The 10,916-nt window shown below is 43.2% G+C and overlaps 2 pseudogenes; one reads left to right on the top strand and one right to left on the bottom strand.

Annotated features, from left to right (window-relative positions):
• Positions 1-2,038: 2,038 nt before the first annotated feature.
• Positions 2,039-2,138, bottom strand: LOC117093979 (annotated as a pseudogene).
• A 7,829-nt stretch (positions 2,139-9,967) lies between these two features.
• On the top strand, positions 9,968-10,615 carry LOC117093566 (annotated as a pseudogene).
• The last annotated feature ends 301 nt before the right edge of the window (positions 10,616-10,916 follow it).

Raw genomic sequence — 10,916 nt, forward strand, 5'->3', positions numbered from 1 at the left:
GGCCAGAGGGGCTGAAGGTTAAGTTGATCACCAGTGACCAATGGCTTAATTAATCATGCCTACATCACGAAACTTTCATTAAAAAAAAAAAAAGACCAGGTGTAGTGGTTCATGCCTGTAATCCAGCACTTTAGGATGCTGAGGTGGGAGGATCACTTGAGCCCAGGAGTTCAAGACCAGCCTGGGCAACTAGGGACACTTCCTTTCTATAAACTAAACTAAAATAAAATAAATTAGCTGAGTGTGATGTATCTATAGTCCCAGCTACTTGAAAGGCTGAGATGGGAGAATCACCTGAGCCTGGGAGGGAGGTAAAGGCTATAGTGAGCCAAGATCATGCCACTGTACTCCATCCTGGGTGACAGAGCAAGACCCAGTCTCAAAAACAAAACAACAAACAAATAAACCTAAAAAAACAGGGTTTGAAGAGCTTCTGGATAGCTGAACACGTGGAGGTTCATGGAAGGTGTGTGCCCAGGAAGGGCCTAGAAGCTCTGTATCCCTTCCCTCATTTCTCACCCTCATTTCATCTGTGTCTTTTGTAATATCCTTTATAAAAAATTGATAAACATAAGTAAGTGTTTCCCTGAGGTCTGTGAGCTGCTCCAGCAAGTTAATCGAACCCAAAGAGGGGTAATCAAACCCAAAAAGAGGGGATCATGAAGACCCCAACTTGAAGCCAGTCCATTAGAAGTTCTGGAGGCTGGACTTGTGACTGGCTAGGGGAGTCTGAGGAATGAGCCCTAAACCTGTGAGATTTGATGCTATATTCAGAGGTATTTGAATCAGAATGACTCCCTCTTGAATAGGAGCTGGGTGAAATGAGGCCGAGACCTGCTGGGGTACATTCCCAGAAGGTAAGGCATTCTTAGTCACAGGATGAGACAAGAGGCCAGCACAAGATACAGATCACAAAGACCCCGCTGATAAAACAGCATGCAGTAAAGAAGCCAGCCAAAATCTACCAAACCAAGATGGCAATGAAAGTAACCTCTGGTCATCCTCACTGCTCATTATACGTTAATTATAATGCATTAGTATGCTAAAAGACAGTCCCACCAGCACCATGACAGTTTACAAATGCCATGGTAATGTCTAGAAGTTATCCTACGTGATCTAAAAGGAAGAGGGGCATGGTGGCTTATGCCTATAATCTCAGCACTTTGGGAGGCCGAGGCAGGTGGATCACCTGAGGTTAGGTGTTCGAGACTAGCCTGGCCAACATGGTGAAACCCCATCTCTACTAAAAATACAAAATTAGCTGGCTGTGGTGGTGTGTGCCTGTAATCCCAGCTACAAAGGAGGCTGAGACAGGAGAGTCAATTGAACCCGGGAGGCAGAGGTTGCAGTGAGTAGAGACTGTGCCACTGCACTCCAGCCTGGGTGACAGAGTGAGACTCAGTCCCAAAAAATAAAATAAAATAAAGTAGAGTAAAATAATATAGGCCAGGTGTGGTAGCTCATACCTGTAATCCCAGCACTTTGGGAAGCTCAGGCAGGTGGATCACGAGGTTAGGGGTTCGAGACCAGCTGGGCCAACATGGTGAAACCCCATCTCTACTAAAAATACAAAACTTAGCCAGGTGTGGTGGCACGTGCCTGTAGTCCCAGCTACTTGGGAGGCTGAGGCAGGAGAATCACTTGAACCCAGGAGGCGGAGGTTGCAGCCAGCCTAGACTGTGCCATTGCACTCCAGCCTGGGCGACAGAGTGAGACTCCGTCTCAAAAAAAAAAAAAGAAGAACTCTTACAACTACTGGATCTTCTTCTGTCTGTTCATCTGTATTTATGTGTCGTGTGTGATGTTTCACTACCAAAATATATTAAAGAGCTCTGATTAATTGGCTTAAAAATAATCAATGCTTAAATAAAGATTTTGTCAGAAAAATAACAATTTTAATGTCTTTTCGTTCACATGACTTTAGTAATTTTGGAAAAAAGAGTTTTAAAGGTTATTTGTAAATTAAAATGTCTTCAAGTTTAAGACATTTGGTCTAAAAAAGGCAAGTGAGATATTAGGTTTGCTAAATGCTTTATTTTTTAATATAAAATACTTCATGAATTTGTGTGTCATCCTTGCACAGGGGCCTGCTAATCTTCTCTGTATCATTCCAGTTTTAGTATTGTGCTGCCAAAGCAAGTACTGCTAAATGCTTTAAGGTCATAAATTGCTTCTTTGACTTTGAAAATTGTTCAACTTACCTACTTTGGAGCCATTAGATTTTAGGTAAGACCTGGGGATGTATGGAGTTAGCCATGCCCCCTTGCTATGCTGGAAAGAGTTGGACCTTATCTGCACTTGTCTGGTATCCTAGGTTCCATACCTGGTACATAATTAAAATTGCCTACTTACCAGGTTTTTCACCAAAAATAAAAGTTGCTAAGAGTTAACATTCTAACACATGTAATCAAGACCACTGAAGACACAGTTTTACATGTAAGGTGTGTAAGGAAAGTAGAATATGTTTCTGATAAAAAATTATAAGAAGGTATGGGAATGTGGGATTTTTGGTCTGGTCTGGTTTAGAGGATTAAAGGATTGTTTTATGTTGGGTAGGACAAAGCTGAAGGTTTGGCCAAGTTATGGAAGGTTTGTAAAAGATTAATCTTGTAAAAATTCTGTGTGTAGACCTATTGGTCAAAATTAAATTAATAATTATTTAATTATTCAGTTTTTCTATAAATCAAACATTGAAATAAAAGCACAACAGAGTTTTCTTACACTGTTGATCTACTTTTTAATAGAAAATTATTAAAAATTATAAAAGGTTTATGAGAATCTTACCTTATGGTCAAACTGATTATGATTGGGTAGATTTGTCTATAAGGTTTTGTTTAAAATTGGGTTTGCTATTAATTGTATACTAATGCAAAGGTGAAATTTGGCTTTCTCTCTTGAACAGGATCTTTATGGAATATTGAAAAAATGAAAGATTTTTGTTTGCCTTTTAAGCAAACTACAAGAAAAAGAAAGGAGAGAAAACAGATTATTTAGAAAGCTAAGTCTTTCCTCTATCAATGAGTAAAAGTTTTAATTTTTTTTTAAATCTTTGAGTTATCATTTTGGCTAAATGAATGGCCTACGGTGACCTGAAATTCTATTTTATCAGTATTTTAAACTTTTGATATTTTGACAAACTCCAAAATCAAATTCTAAATTATATATTTTTATGATCAGATTAATCCTTTAGATATATGTCCCCCTAAAGTTCAAAAATGACATATTTGCCTTATGTGGTATACTAAAATTATACAGCATTGTCAAATGTGAAATGGTGTTTGGCTTTCTTTGGGATGTATTTGTATAAATATGTTATTAGTATGTGTTCCAAAATTATGGGAAACCCCTTTAATTCTAATAAGACACATTTCATATTATCAGTAATAATTATAATTGTTATATAAAATTGTTATATGCCACAGAAGTAACCCAAATTCCTAGTTAATTGTGTCTTTAACTGTGGCTGCCCTAAGACTTTGTCATCCACAGACAATTGTTGTCTTGTTTTGATCCTCTTTAAAGGGTGGCTTATAATCAGTTACAGGACTGACAAGTACTCTTAAGTGCAGCTCTCTGACAATTTTGGAAAGTGTGCCATTAAAATAGAGAGAAGGAACTTACAAGACTTTCTTGGAAAACTAATATGATTATAAATATCAAGCAAAACAGGAATTAGTTGCATAAACTAAACTAATAGAAGACCAAAATAATCTTTTTATGATGTTTTGCTTAAAATATTGCTTATCCTTTCTGTTTTATTTTTCAGAGTCAAGAAAACTTTTCTTTTGAGCGATCTATAGTTTTTAACAATTGAATAAAATATACTCCTATGAGCAAAATTTTGAGCATATTTCTTTCTCTCTACTTGATTTTACCAGAATTTGGAAACTATTTGTGAGTACTCTTAACTTATGGCACTATAGTTAAGTTATTTGCGTAAGTGCAATAAGAATCTGTTCTCTTTTATAACAGGACACAGTTGGAGACACTGATTATTTTACCAAGGCTTTGACTGAGATGGTGTGCTTTCAGATACAGACAGCTTTAAAGAATCAAAGCTGACTTACAGAGTTAAACAAAAGAAAAGAAAAAAAAGAAAAGCCCCTTGAGAAAACTAGCCTTATACCTTGTTTATGCAATCCCTGTGCAGGGTTCCTGATTTGTAGTAAGTAAAGAATGTCACTTTTTGACAAGCCCAGGAACCCCAAATTATCTTGAGACTTGGAGAGGAATTCACTCAACTCATACAGGTATTTTCAGGAATAAACAGTCAAATTCATGGCTGGGCTCAAAGCTTTAAAAAGTCTAATCTGGCCGGGCACGGTGGCTCAAGCCTGTAATCCCAGCACTTTGGGAGGCCAAGGAGGGCGGATCACGAGGTCAGGAGATTGAGACCATCCTGGCTAACACGGTGAAACCCCGTCTCTACTAAAAAAAAAATACAAAAAACTAGCCAGGCGAACTGGTGGGTGCCTGTAGTCCCAGCTACTCGGGAGGCTGAGGCAGGAGAATGGCATAAACCCGGGAGGCGGAGCTTGCAGTGAGCTGAGATCTGGCCACTGCACTCCAGCCTGGGCGACAGAGCGAGACTCTGTCTCAAAAAAAAAAAAAAAAAAAAAAAAAAGTCTAATCTAAGATTACTTATGGAATAAAGTTCCATCAAAGCCAATTTTAAAAGGAGCCTATATGGCAAATAATTATAATCAGGACAAGTATAATGAGACTAAAGCTTATTTTGCAAACAAATCAGTCCTACCTTGACTTGTTTTTAATGAAAATGGGGACTGGAGAGAAAAAAATTACGTTTCAAAAAACTATTGTACATCTTATTAGATTCTAATCTCATCTTTGTTTTTGAGGGTTTTTTTTTTTTTTTTGAGATTTAGACTGACCCTGCTTATTCCTGTAAATCAACCATTGATTTCTGGCTGCTGCTCAAAAGAAAAGAGGGAAATAAGTAATGTAAAAATCTAGATCAGTATTCTGATTCTGGTCATGTATTAGAATCAGCTAGTGATCCCCTAACAACTTGGTTTCAACAATAGTCAAGTTCATGAAAAGTCTTCTTATTCGGTTTACTGGGATAATTTTACTTATCTCCTTTACTGCTGTGGAATATATTGTTGTTGTACTCTGTGTAGAAATGCAAAATAAGGCTACTCAACATTTTCTTAAATTGAACATTAATTATCTTTCACATAGCACATTTTGTCAGAACAGAAGGTGATACCTGGAAGAGTTATGAATGGCCTTCACCATAACTGACTGAGCTCTTCTCTACCGTGAATACAAGAGACCCTAATAATTAAGCAAAAATATCATCACCCCTATTCAGCCTGAAGAAGTTACAGAGGATGGATCTACAACTCTCTACAACCCTTAGGCTTAAGAGTTCCCTTGTAGGCCGGGCACGGTGGCTCAAGCCTGTAATCCCAGCACTTTGGGAGGCTGAGATGGGCGGATCACGAGGTCAGGAGATAGAGACCATCCTGGCTAACATGGTGAAACCCCGTCTCTACTAAAAAAATACAAAAAACTAGCCAGGCGAGGTGGCGGGAGCCTGTAGTCCCAGCTACTCGAGAGGCTGAGGCAGGAGAATGGCGTGAACCCGGGAGGCGGAGCTTGCAGTGAGCTGAGATCCAGCCACTGCACTCCAGCCTGGGCAACAGAGCCAGACTCTGTCTCAAAAAAAAAAAAAAAAAAGAGTTCCCTTGTAAAAGGGAGGGGGGAAATATGTCAGAAGTGTTCGAACAAGAGCAATTCCATCTTGAATAGGGGCTAGGTAAAATAAGGGTGGGACCTTCTGGGCTACTTTCCCACGAGGTTTGGCATTCTTAGTCACAGGATGAGAGAGGAGGTCAACACAATATACAGGTCACAAAGACCTCACTGATCCCACTGATAAAACAGGATGCAGTAAAGAAGCTGGCCAAAACCTGCCAAAACCAAGATGGCAACGAAAGTGACCTCTGGTTGTCCTCACTGTTCATTATATGTTAATTATAATGCATTAGCATGCTAAAAGACACTCCCACCAGTGCCATAACGGTTTACAAATGCCATGGTAACGTCTGGAAGTTGCCCTATATGGTCTAAAAGGAAAAGGAACCCTCCGTTCTGGGAAATCCCCACCCCTTTCTCAGAAAACTAATGAATAACTCACACCTTGTTTAGCATATGATCAAGAAATAACCATAAAAATAGCCACCCAGCGGCCCTCAGGGAGTTGCCATTCTTTTCTTTCTTCTCAACAAACTTGCTTTCACTTTACTCTGTGGACTTGCCCCAAATTCTTTCTTGCATAAGATCTAACAAGAACCCTTTCAGGGTCTGGATCAGGACCCCTTTCTGATAACACTATCTCTAGATAGATAGTGTCCAAATCGAATCAGAGGACACCCAGCTGGTGACTGCTGCTTGGTGTATGGGGAAATCCCCACATACAAATTTGGTCACAAAAGTTTTCTGTGTTGATTGTTGTTGTTAAGTGAGATAATAGAACAGGTACATTGAGTGTCATTTCCCCCCACCCTGGCAAAGTTGGTGTCACATAAGTGGGATTTGCTAGAATGGCCTGGGCTCATGGAAAGTTGTGGTTTGGGAAGAGAAAGGATGAAAGAGTGGGGGGTGAGGAACCTTTGATTCCTGAATAGCCATGTGGTCACCCGTGGTTTATAGCCGCAGCTGTGCTGTGCTCAGTTACTAAAGATAAAAGTTACGAATGGAATTTAGAGACAGAACCAACTCCTGGAGAATTGATTCACTGGATGCATAAGGAAACGCAAACTAATACGCAAAAAAGAAAAATATTCATGTTTACTGTTAACTATAATAGCTAAAATGAAATTGAAAGAGAGTACTGGGTCAGACCTTGGTGCTAAACCAAGTTCAGATTTCAGTGAGTCTGAGCTTCATCCACTAGCCTGCAAACTGATCCACAAGGGAAAACTTACGCAGGGAAACAGAAAATAACTCAGAACTGGGTTACCAAGAAGACAGTCAATGTAGGGGAAGGGCAAAACCAAGTCATTATGAGACTAGAGGGTACGATGTGAAGGAATTGTTCCATTTTGTAGATTACTATCTTCAGCTTCCTGAGGAATCTTTACGAAGATGGATTGCAAGAGTAACTAGATTTTAAATGCTGCAGAATGGAAGAGCATGTTGAGGTTGACACAGGATCCACAGCTCACTACAGAACAATTGAAGGTGGCTATATGTGATCCACACACACAGGAGGTTATTCCTAAGGGAACAGCCAGCCTCGTAGATTGGATAAAAGCCACTGTAAAATTTGTTTACCCTGAGAAGGGAGACTCTCCTGAAGGAGCTCAGGGAACTTCACCCCAAAATATAGCTCCCTTTGGTATAATGAGTATTTTTAATTAAAGGTCTTTCGAGATCCACAGACACTAGAAGGCACTTCCCCGTATCTACATAAAGACTGGATGGACTCTCCAAGAACAATTATTTTTCCTTCTCCTCCCTGTTATTTCATTATCTATTACAGAAAAGAAGATCAAGAATCTAAGCACATTCTTGAACAGACCCATTCACAAGATAATATCTCTTTCAGGCTCATTCACTTTCCAAGAGAACCATTTACAAGTTTGTTGTTGTGGTTGTTGTTGTTGTTTTTGAGACAGGGTGTCTCTCTGTTGCCCAGGCTGGAGTGTAGTGGTGCATTCATAGCTCACTGCAACCTCAAACTCCTGGATTCAAGAGATCTTCCTGCCTCAGCCTCCTGACTACGGGTATGCACCACCAAGCCCAGCGAATTTTAAAAGTTTTTGTGCCGGGCGCGGTGGCTCAAGCCTGTAATCCCAGCACTTTGGGAGGCCGAGACGGGCGGATCACGAGGTCAAGAGATCGAGACCATCCTGGCTAACACGGTGAAACCCCGTCTCTACTAAAAATACCAAAAAAACTAGCCGAGCGAGGTGGCGGGCGCCTGTAGTCTCAGCTACTCCGGAGGCTGAGGCAGGATAATGGTGTAAACCCGGGAGGCAGAGCTTGCAGTGAGCTGAGATCTGGCCACTGCACTCCAGCCCGGGCGACAGAGCGAGACTCCGTCTCAAAAAAAAAAAAAAAAAGTTTTTGTACAGATAGGGTCTCACTGTGTTGCCCAGGCTGGTCTTGAATTCCTAGCCTCAAGCAATCCTCCTGCTTTGATCTCCCAAAGTATCACAATTACAGGTGTGAGCCACTATGCCCAGCCCGTTTATAAGTTAATCTCTATTCCTCCACCGCCACCCATTTGTTCTTCCTAATAATCATTAATTGTCCCTCAGCAGAATTATCTATATTCCCTATCTCCCCCAACCCCTCTGAAATAAGGCTATAGAAGTATTTGGGCCTCAGTGGGATGTCGGGTAATCACCCTGTGATTTTCCCTCATGTACACATTAATACGTTTGTATGACATTTCTCTGTTAATCTGCATTTTGTGGGTTGGATTTACAGTGATCCTTGAGAGGGCAAAGGAGAAGTTTTTCCCTTGGCCCCTACACTCCCTATAAATGTCAAATGGAACACCCCAGATGAAGCAGTTGATCGGTTTCATATGCAAGCCATGTGGAGCTGGCTTTACAATGACCAGGCATTCAACCACTGAAGATGCCTGTATGGCAGATGCACCTGACAGCAATAACTTAACTGAAGCATACCCTGAGAATGATCCTAGGGTCTAAGAAGAATGTGTGTTCAGAGTCCTGAGTTAAGGAATCCGGGAGTGGTCAACCCAGAGTTTCAGGGACATCTGAGCCCCTGGCTCATTCCTTGGAACACAGGCCATACAGGGAATGGAGTCCCTTTGCGTGGATTAAATGGAGGTTGCTGGGTAGAGGTTGCTAGGTGGAAGGTGCTGAGTGAAAATGCTGTATCAACTGTATGCCTTTTTTTTTTTTTTTTTTTTGAGACAGAGTCTCGCTCTGTTGCCCAGGCTGGAGTGCAGTGGCCGGATCTCAGCTCCCTGCAAGCTCTGCCTCCCGGGTTTACGCCATTCTCTCGCCTCAGCCTCCCGAGTAGCTGGGACTGCAGGCGCCCGCCACCTCACCCGGCTAATTTTTTGTATTTTTTTAGTAGAGACGGGGTTTCACCGTGTTAGCCAGGATGGTCTCGATCTCCTGACCTCGTGATCCGCCCGTCTCGGCCTCCCAAAGTGCTGGGATTACAGGCTTGAGCCACCGCGCCCGGCCCAACTGTATGCCTTTTATAAAAGGTAGCGATTCTCCTGTCCAGCCCGCCACCACTGGACTGTCCCTGTGTGTAAGTTCCCCTCAGTAAACTCTAAGTCTCATTCACTGGTTCCGGGTCTCTTTGGCCTCTAGGACACAGTGCCATCTCTATTGGAGTCAACAGGAGTCCTGCATGACAATGCCTATTTCCCAGGTTATGATAAAATGCTGTGGTTCAGGCAGACTTTTTTGCATGGGCACCTCATATAACCTTACTACTGCAAAATTGAGCTATAGTCAGAGAAGCCTTATCAAATTTGCTGCCTCAATTTCCCCTCCTGGGTCTTACGGATGGTAATAAAAACATTGAGGCAATAAACCAAGAGAACAGGTAATGGGAGAGGGGAGAATCAAAGGATTTCTCCCAGGAAGGCAAATATTTTTAAATGGTTATTAAGAAATAAGGCAGGGGCCGGGCGCGGTGGCTCAAGCCTGTAATCCTCCCCTTTGGGAGGCCGAGACGGGCAGATCACGAGGTCAGGAGATTGAGACCATCCTGGCTAACACGGTGAAACCCCGTCTCTACTAAAAAATACAAAAATCTAGCCGGGTGAGGTGGCGGGCGCCTGTAGTCCCAGCTACTCCGGAGGCTGAGGCAGGAGAATGGCGTGAACCTGGGAGGCGGAGCTTGCAGTGAGCTGAGATCCGGCCACTGCACTCCAGCCCGGGCGACATAGCGAGACTCCGTCTCAAAAAAAAAAAAGAAATAAGGCAAGTGCCACTGGCACCTGATGCCTCCCGGAGTTCATGTCCCTTCTGCCTTTCCAAGGGGTGCTTCTGTCACACTGGCCACGGACGATACCCTGTTCCAGTTGAAATGTATGGTGAAGCAGCTGGAGAAACCAGACAAGAAGGCAGAAAAGCACTCCTAGGCCAGCCAGGCCAAAGTGAAGAAGTCCCTTCAGCAGAAAAACATAGAGTACACACCGTGTATACACCAGTAACACCATCTGCAAGGGGAACAGCAGCATGAACTGGCTCTGCGTGGCATCTGCCTGGACACAGTGGCCCCCGAGGTGCAGACAGCTGTGACCATGAAGGCGGTGACCAAGAACATGGTGTAGATAACCAAAGCCCCAGACAAGGCCCTGAACACCACGGACCTACAGAAGGCCTCTGCAGCGATGGACAGTTTCGAGCAGCAAGTGCAAAACCTGGCCGTGCTCATGTTAGTGATGGAGGATTTCATGAGCTCGGCCACCACACTGACCATGCCTCAGGAGCAGGTGGACAGCCCCATTGTGCAAAATGCCAAGGAGAATGGCCTGGAGGTCCTAGACCAGCTCAGCCAGTTGCCCAAGGCTGCCTCTGCCTCTGAGAGCTCCGTGTGAAGCCAGGAGGAACAGCTGTCAAGGGAGCTGGCCACCCTGAGGAATTAGCCGCACCCTGCCGTGGGCACCACCTCCTGTGCTCTGTGACGTGCTGCAAGGCTCCTGGCCTCCTCCCCACTGCGTCTTGCCTTTCTGTTGACCCTGCAGAGCTGCAGCTGGCAGCCACTGCCACCCAGCTCCTCTCACCTGCCTGGCCTAGGTGGCCTTGGAGTTGTTCCTGTTTTCTTAGATGGGGTGGTGGGTCTGTGTCCTGGTGTTGAGTAGGGGTGACTTCTGTGACTCTGGGGCTGACAGCTAGGAGGTCAGCAGGTTCTCTTCTGCCCTCTGTAGAGTCGATGGATTCTGGCGA

The sequence above is a fragment of the Trachypithecus francoisi genome, unplaced genomic scaffold, assembly GCF_009764315.1.
Source record: "Trachypithecus francoisi isolate TF-2019V2 unplaced genomic scaffold, Tfra_2.0 Lachesis_group12, whole genome shotgun sequence".
In the NCBI taxonomy this organism is placed as follows: Eukaryota; Metazoa; Chordata; class Mammalia; order Primates; family Cercopithecidae; genus Trachypithecus; species Trachypithecus francoisi.